This window comes from Xiphophorus couchianus, chromosome 8 (assembly GCF_001444195.1).
Source record: "Xiphophorus couchianus chromosome 8, X_couchianus-1.0, whole genome shotgun sequence".
Taxonomy (NCBI): Eukaryota; Metazoa; Chordata; class Actinopteri; order Cyprinodontiformes; family Poeciliidae; genus Xiphophorus; species Xiphophorus couchianus.
Window position 1 is genome coordinate 12,249,740 of NC_040235.1, and position 8,786 is coordinate 12,258,525.

The window sequence follows — 8,786 nt, forward strand, 5'->3', positions numbered from 1 at the left end:
AAATAGTCATTTACTGTTTTAGAAAAATAATAAAAAGGCACTTTCCATCTATAGTCTCAACTGTTATTTAGCCTAAAGCTGTTTATCTTTCTATATATCAGCCAAGAACAGTGGTGTCTCAACTTTTTGACTCATGGGCTGAAATCATCACGTCAAGTGACAAGGGACTGGTTCACCTTCTGTTTTTAAAATCTAAAATTTCAAGCTGCTGACAAGCTTTTTGCTAGCCTAGCCTACGCAATTCCTTTCAGTTCTCATCTTCATCTGGGATTTCTCTCATTGAGCTTGATTTCTCTGGTAGAATTTCAGCTGGGCCAATCAGCAAACAGAGAAGTTGTAAACCATGATGATTATTTTCTGTGCTCTTTTAGTATTGTAGTCTGCTTGTAGTTTGGCAACAGCAGCGGAGGAAGTAAATTGAGGTATTCAGTCCGTGTTGGCCATGCTTCCAAAGATTTTATTAAACATCAACAGCCATCTGGTTTGGCTTGGCATTTCTCTCTTCACAGTGGGGGATGGTTGTTTACAGTGGAAGCTTCATAGCGTCGAACTGGATAAACATTTAGCAATTTGGTAAAAATGTAAAACTTAAACAGTTTTGTGTCGAACTGGATAAACATTTAGCAATTTGGTAAAAATGTGAACCTTAAACAGGATCTATACCTCTAGCAAACAATTGTTTTTTCAATACTAAACACATGTGTCTAACAAGGGGCTTCAAGTTTGTTTCCCCCACAGATTTTTCTACCAGTTGCACCAAAGCGAGGTAAATGCAGCAGCACTGATTTACAACACCTGGTGCCATAGAGTTTTTCTACATGTCCAAAAAAACCATTTGTGGCAGCCTGGTTTACCCTGGGGTTATTATTTATTAAAAGCTCTGTGAACCATTGAAATACAGTTCAATTCAATTTATTTATGTAACTAATTCACAACAAATGTCACCTCAAGGCACTTCAAAAATAAAATGAATTCAATTCAGTCACACATACTTTCCAACTAATCACAGTTATCACAAAGTACAGTAAGCATAGTTACTTATTCAAAATAGATTACTTTAACACCTCATCTAAAAATTCTAAACAGATATTATTGTCTTAGTCTCAAACTGAAAGGATAATCCCATAACAACATAACATAGCATTCCTTCCTCCTGTCATGTAAATTTGAAAATGTTTCATTATTATAAGTACTTTTTGAAATATTTACATTTCAAAATGGCATGAAAAAAATATGCATCATTGCTTTGAATAATCCAAGAAGAAACAAGAGCATTCATTACATAAATCTGATTTAAAATGTCTGGTTAGAAAAGTGCAGAAATAAAAATGAGTTGCGAAAAGCCAAACTTAAAAGAGGTTTTGAAGATTTTTCTGAGAAGCTTCACTTTGACTAAGTACCCATTCATCTGGAGCTTTGTTGCCCCTTCAACCTTGCTGTGATGAAGAGGTGCTGCCTGCCCAATGAACTGTCTTGTCTGATAATTATTTTGACATTACCTGCTGTGAGCTAGAAGGGAATTATCCTCCACAGCGTCTGCTTGCAATGCATTCTCCATAATCAGTCTTGCCATGCATGGATACATTTGTGGATGCTCAGAGTTTGAGTACAATATGTGACTATTTTCACTGGGAAAGTGAAAACTACACCTGCTGATTTTACTTTCAGTTGTCATAAAAGTGTAAAGTAATAAATCTGACTAAATTCAAACCGACATCAGGGTATTAGTTTCTGCTGCTTTACGTGCTAAATTGACATGATCATGACATGAAGTTGTAAATGTGGAATTAGAATATTTTTTTTCCCTGTTGCAGTTTTCTCTCCTCTTATCATTTGCCATATATTAATGTACACACATATATTCACGTTTGTCATACAGTAGCCTTAAACTTTACTATGTTTTTATTGGGATTTTATGTGACAGTTTAATGCACAGTTTAATAACGTAAAGAGGAAAATGTTACATTCATATCCATCCATCCATCTGTTCAGTTATCTTCTGCTAAATGCAGGGTCGAGTTGCTGAGGCAGCGGCCTACGCTGAGGTTCCTTTGTTTACCCGCTTGGTAAACAATCATGAAGTAACATGGAGAAGCTACACAGATCCACAGCTTGAATAGATCTGTGGGGAGATCTATTCAGGGAACGAATTCCCTGAAAAGTCACAAGCCATGTAAATGCCTGTTTTCACTATTACCTACTTAGACTCATATCGACTCATATCTACAAACTAAACCTGCTGATTTTACTTTCAGGGGAAAGTTATAGGGAATTGTCACTATAAATTGTTATGTACTACCGGCCCCTTTTTCAGTATCTACTTTGCTGAAGTTCTAAGCGTGCCGAGATCAGCTAAAAACGCTAAGTCGACCATTCACTAATTGGCTAGAGGTGGAGTCAGTTGTGTCACAAAAATCACTTCCCCACAAGATTCAGTTCTGCTTTTTTGATTTTTTTAACTTACTACTGAGTGTACATGGCGTTTTAAGAAACATGTTAAAGCTGAAAGCCTTGCGGCCTATTGACGAAGTGCAGATATTTTTGTTTTTGCTGTGTTGTATTGTGCTTTTGTCTCTCACAGATCATTTTTGTTTTGTATATTTGTCACTCTTTGTTTGACGAAATATAAATGAAGGTGGTTATGTAGTTGAAAAAGTTATTCATTTTATATCAAGAATTGAATTAGTTTGGTGGTTTAGTTTCCTAACTGCTTCTATACCAGGCGCATCTGGAGATGGATAAAGCTGCAGTGACTGCTTGAAGGAAAGATTACAACGGGGGAGCTTCCAATGGGACTGCCTAGCAGTACCCTAAGCCATCCTTTCATCTCCAAGAGCTACCTCAGCAACAGCTTCAGCTTCCAACTCCCGGTGTGTTTGAGGGCTCCTGTCCACGGTTTGCACAGCAGGCAATAATGTTTGACTTTAATATATCTGTTTTGAACATTTAAGCGCTCTGTTAAATTTAAACTTCGAATGAATGTTTATAGTAAAAAACCTGAACCCTGAACCAACCGGTTTCATCAGGGGTTCAAGAAAAACAAGGCAATAAAACATGTTGAAGTGTTTACTCGTCCTCCGTCAAAGAGGGTAGGAGAGGAATGATGCCTATCTATTGCAGTGGTTTCACTGCAGTGTGATTTAAGGCTTGGAGGAACAAAGATTGCTACGCTACTGCTTGTGTACATGAAGGAACAGAGCCTCTTCTGTAAAAATTCCTTTACAATTTAATTAGTTAATCTATTGATGTGGAGACTGATAAGTTCACAAATTTGCTGAGTTAATTCAGTTCCTTTTAGCCTAAATTAGCACAATTTCATTTAGTGGAGACTAATTAGGCTTATTACTGCTCAATAACAGCAGCTGATCGTAATTTAGTTAGATTGAAACCCAATCGAAGGGTAACTGAATGTTTCCGGCAGTAGGGAGAAGTGGATTTCTTCAATCAGAACAGAACATTAAGCTACTTTATTTCAATAATGTTGTGAAGTTGCGGTTTCCTGTGGCCTGACTGTGAGAATATCCTGAAGTCTGTAAAAAAACAAAACAAAATAACAACCCATCTGTCTTAATATTCTCCATGCTCAGCATAGACAGAGTAATGACTGCAATGCATCATCTGGATAATTCATTTCAATGGAAGCATGCAGTGAATGTGAAGGACTTAGGTTTGACTTGTACTCTCATCTTGATCCCAGCTACATTTTTGGCAAAGTTGAGAATTCAACTACATTTAAATGCAATGTAAAAGGTGTACTCATAGAAATGTTCACATTTATTTGCAGGAGTGCAACGTCAGATTGAAACTTTTTGATAAATCCAATGTTTTTTTGTTTTTTTTTAAATCAGTCATGCTAAAAGTTTAATTACAGATTTTGTTTATGTCTTTGTGCGTCTGTGTGCGTGGGGGTATGTCTGTGTGTGTTAAAAATATGTTAAAAATGTCTTCAGTGATACAACAAATATCTAGCAATTATGAAACTCTGAAGCATTTCCTAAAAGTAAATGAAACATACCTGTAAGTTGTACTTCACCTATGTCCAACATTTTCATGTTCTTTCTTAGATCAATGCAATATGGTTTGTCTTTTGAAAGTTTTTAGACTGCTACTGCAGATATAACATTGCCAATTTTATAACACAACACTTTTACATAGATCTTTCTGCTTTGGATATATTTTTTTTCCTTAAGAAACAAATTTGTCTGATAAAATGTGCTTTTTGTATTAAACAAGGTCATCTTTGTCTGATTAAAAAAATAGCTCGATGCTCTGAAACATTTGTGAAGGCAAATAGCAAAAACAGCAAAACTGGTGGACTAGATTTCTCACCAGTACTATATGTTGCTTGTACATAATAATACCTAGACCGAATATAATTAGAAATTTCAGACAATAGATCTAGGTCTGACCTTCATTTCAGCATCCTGGTGCTGTCTAATAAGTCATTATTAAGTCATGTTTCCAAAATGGTTATTGATTTTTTTTTTTTCTCCCTACAGAGACAGCTAGGTGCCAAGAGCCATATGAAAATACAAGCTATGAGTGAAGTTTCAATAAGGACCCCCCTTTAGACAATTACCATTCTCAACTGAAGAGGACTCACTTTGATCATCACGTACGTTTCTATTTGTGATCACACAAAACAGCCCCACAGGTGTTTGCTTCATATTTTGTTCTCACTGGTGGCAGGATAATTGGCTGTTTAAATGAATTTGAATGGACATATTTATGGGGCTGGAAAAAGAAAAGGTAATGCATTTATATCTTTAAAGCTTTTTCAGAAGATTATGATTCAGCAGAAACTGCATTTTAAATTGCTTGACCTCATTTGGTGCAAGGACTACTCTTGTTTAATGCTGTAAGATTTTACTGCACTGAAAATTCAAATGCAGTTTAGGAAAACACCTGTCTATCAGCATGTGTATTTGAACTCATTAAGCTTTGTGTCAGAGTTTCTTAAAATGTTTGTCATAACACATTCAGGTCCGTCATTGCATCTAAATGAAACAGAATCGGAAAGAGGATAGAATCTTGTGCACACACACATACACACACACACACACAGAGAGAGCACGGTACTTCTGTGATAGCTTCTATTATCTGGGTCTCCCTCCTGGCTGCACATCAAACATGGATGAGCTCCAACCATAAAAGGCTGCATTTTCCTTTGATTTAAACAAGGAATAAAAATTGGAAAGGTGAAAAGTCCAAACCATGCATATTTTATCGGCTCACTGACACCAAAGGCAAGACGGAACAAATTTTAACATACGAAGACAACCCAAAATAGACCATGGTGGAGCCGAACGGAGAAGATGCTGCACCAAATTCCCTTATCTTGTTTGTCAGAGACTTTTTAATTTCCATCTATGTTGATAAAAATCAGTCTGTAATTATGAATAGAAAAGTAAAATTGAGCAGTAAAAATTGAGCAGTATATTTTTATGTTCTTGGTATGTACTTGTTTTTATTAAACAAAAACCTAAAAAATCAACATTTTCCTGCAACTAATCCTTCATATGTTGGACGTTTCTGCACACCAAAGTGATGGAGTGAACAGATACTGCCTTAAGATCAATAAGTCAGGCCCCTGGGCCATGTTTGTCTTATTTCTTGATAAAAGATAGCAGTGATTGCATCTGGATTCTGGCAAAGCGAGGCTTTGTCTCAGTGCCTCCATAGTCCGCTCATATCGCGGCAAAGGCTGGGGGCTGTGTAGCAGCTGTGTGTGTTCATAGTGTTATCATTTTTGCCCAATTTATTGGCACTGGGATCTTGTGCAAAGAACATTAAGTACTGCCGAGTAAGTTGACATTACTCATCTTTTGAGTGGCTGGATTTATGGGTAAGAACATAAAGTATTGCCTGTCTCCATATTTGAATTTGTGAAAGTTCATTTTTGGCCCTTGCCTAATATCAGCTGTGGCAGCATTAGCTCTAAGTTCTTTTTGTAGTTTGTCACGAGTCATGGAAACACATCAAAGTTGTGGTGGAATGTCAAAAGGCATGATGGTGGCTGCATCGTGCCATGGGAATGCTTTTCTTCATCCAGTCATGGAAGTAGTGAGGGAACCATCGTTATTATAGGTAAGTGCAATTATGCATTAGCTACATCGATATCTTCTTTTTTGCGTTGAGGGTCCAAGAAGGGTTTCTTTTAATAATGGCTTTTTTTCCCCCTCTCTAGCATAAAGGCAAGATGTGTAGAGTGCATAGTTAATTTTTGTTGTGTTAATAGATGCTTCCTACCAGGTTTTGGATCAATGCAGCTTCTCCACACATATCATGTCTAGCAGTTTTGTCATACACAAGTTGCCTTGCACTGGATGTTATTTAGGAGTGTCAGAGGGAAGGGTGGTAAATGCATACCATCATTGTCTTATCTTTTTCTTTCCCTTTACAATTAAGGTCCACTTTGAGTTGGTCTGACATCAAGTCCTATTAAAAGTAGTTGTATTGTGATACCTTGTGAAAAAGCTCTAGGGGTGTATTTTTCCAAGTACACAAATTATTATAACCCTTATCCTTAAAACATTAGCCCTTCTAAACCCGAATCCAGAATAAGTTTGTTGCCACACCTCACCTTGAATGTTATTAGATTATCTTTAGTCCTGTCTACTGTAGCTCCCATCGTCACTACATAAAAACCCCTGTTTTCTGTAAATCGATCTTCTCCCCTAACCTCAACCAGTTTCTTTTTATAAATGACTTCATATGTAAACCCAACCCATTCCCACTTTCAGTTCCTCCCCCTCATGTTTCCTTCCTGTCCCCTCTTGTTCCCACTCCCCTTTTTCTCCATCAGCCATCCGGTCTGAATAATGCAGTGGCTGTCTAGCGCCACAACCATTGTCCCTACTTCACTGTTAATGTTGTGTCCTTGTCACAGTTATTGGGTCACTATCATCCATCAGAGCTAATCATTGTCATACAGACGTGGAAAAACAAAACATATCCCAGAGAACAAAGGAACTTGCATGGAGAGAACAAAGGCGACCAGGGACCAAAGAGCCATGATGTGGTTTATGACAGTCCTGTTAAATCAAATGAAGAACTTTGAACAGGCAAACACAAAAGGAACCTCATTTCATTACTGAAACAGACACCGCATGCATAAAGTAAAATTCAAGTTATAATATGATTATGATCTCTGGTTTTTGACCACTTAACCAGAAACAAGGAATCTAAACTCTATTTAAAGCAAACGTACTCTTACGCTGTAATAAATGATGACAGTTGGAGGAATCTCCGTTGCTGAGAATGGACTTTTGCCAACACCTGCACATTCAGGTTCAGCTGTTACATTAGGTTATCTAAATATTCAAACAACTTTAACTCAATTTAAACAGGTTTTACTCTCAAATGTGACCACAGTCTTATTATAAAACATTGACCGTTTTCCTGTGGTTATACTATTGGTATTGGATTGAATCTATCTATCAGTTATTCACTATGCCTGCTTATGCTTTTTTATTCATTGGGAGAAAATACAACAAAACCTCCAGCTGTTCTTTCCATTTTAGAAGTTCTAAAACATCATTAACTCAAATTAATTTCAGAAATCGATTTTTTTTTTTGCATTGTGCTAAGCAAAAAACTAAAAATAGGCATCTCTATTTATTTTCTTCCTTCCTACCAAAAATGTGCCAAACTACAACTTGTGTGTACTATAAACTATTTCAGTAATCAAATTTGTGATTGTATTCAAATTAAGATTTAGTTGTTGGACTTTTAGTTAGTACTTAACTCCATGTAATCTGATTTTACGGTTTCAGTTTTACCTTATTAAAAAGCTTACTCTGATAAGGATCTGTTGTCTCTTAGACCTCCAAATTGACACCATCCAGTAAAAGGGTTCAGAAGAATTCTTGATTTGTACTGGAGCTAAAGAGTCAAGGCTACTATGGATTAGTTTAAAGAAGCCCATTGAGACATGAAAGCTAGTTGATAGCTGATGTGGGAGTATCAGACACGTCCTCTTAGAGACCCGGGGCTTTGGAGTGTTGGCCTTGTGCTTGTGTTATCCAGCACGCAACTTGAGTGAGTGTCTGAGTGCTTCAAATTAATCAATAGAGATAAGAGCTGACTGGTTTTTTTTGTTGCCTATTCAATTATACTCCATTAAACAAACATGATCGCGCCATGATCTCAGTTAGACTGTCGTCCGTCAGAGATACGCACATACTTATGTAGAGAAAGAGCATAGAGCTACTTTTATTTTAACAAAGAAAAAAAAACACTGGAGGTGGGAGAGCAAACACAAATAGATTAGTAAAAGGAGTGGAGATCTTTAATTGACCCTTTTTAACAATGTTTGAGTAGCAGGTACAATGAAGGGCAGAAAGCATTTTGAGAAAATTAAAGAAGATGGACTTATTAGATTTTTTTCCCCCCTGCAAATAATCAGTTGTATTGTCATCGTCTTGGAAAAAGAAAGCTTGACAGCCACTGACCTCAACATTTTCAACAGTTTGTCAGTTACAGCCCCAAAAAGCATGATCAGCTCTTTGTTACATTGCAATAAACATGTCTTTTTTTCTGGCAGTATGTTTATGACCATGATTGTCTGAAGTAAAAATGTTTGCCATTTTTTAAACTTTATCTCTCTTAATAATAGTGATTTTCTGCATTTAACTAATGTAGAAAAGAGCAACATCTAGGAATAAGTTATAGCGTCACACCAAAAAAAGAAAAGATAGTGCTTTGAGTTTATCTTCACACCTAAAGCTTAATGTTAAGGAATTGTATCAAAGAGAGCATCTTAAGGTCACCAAGTCTATTTAACA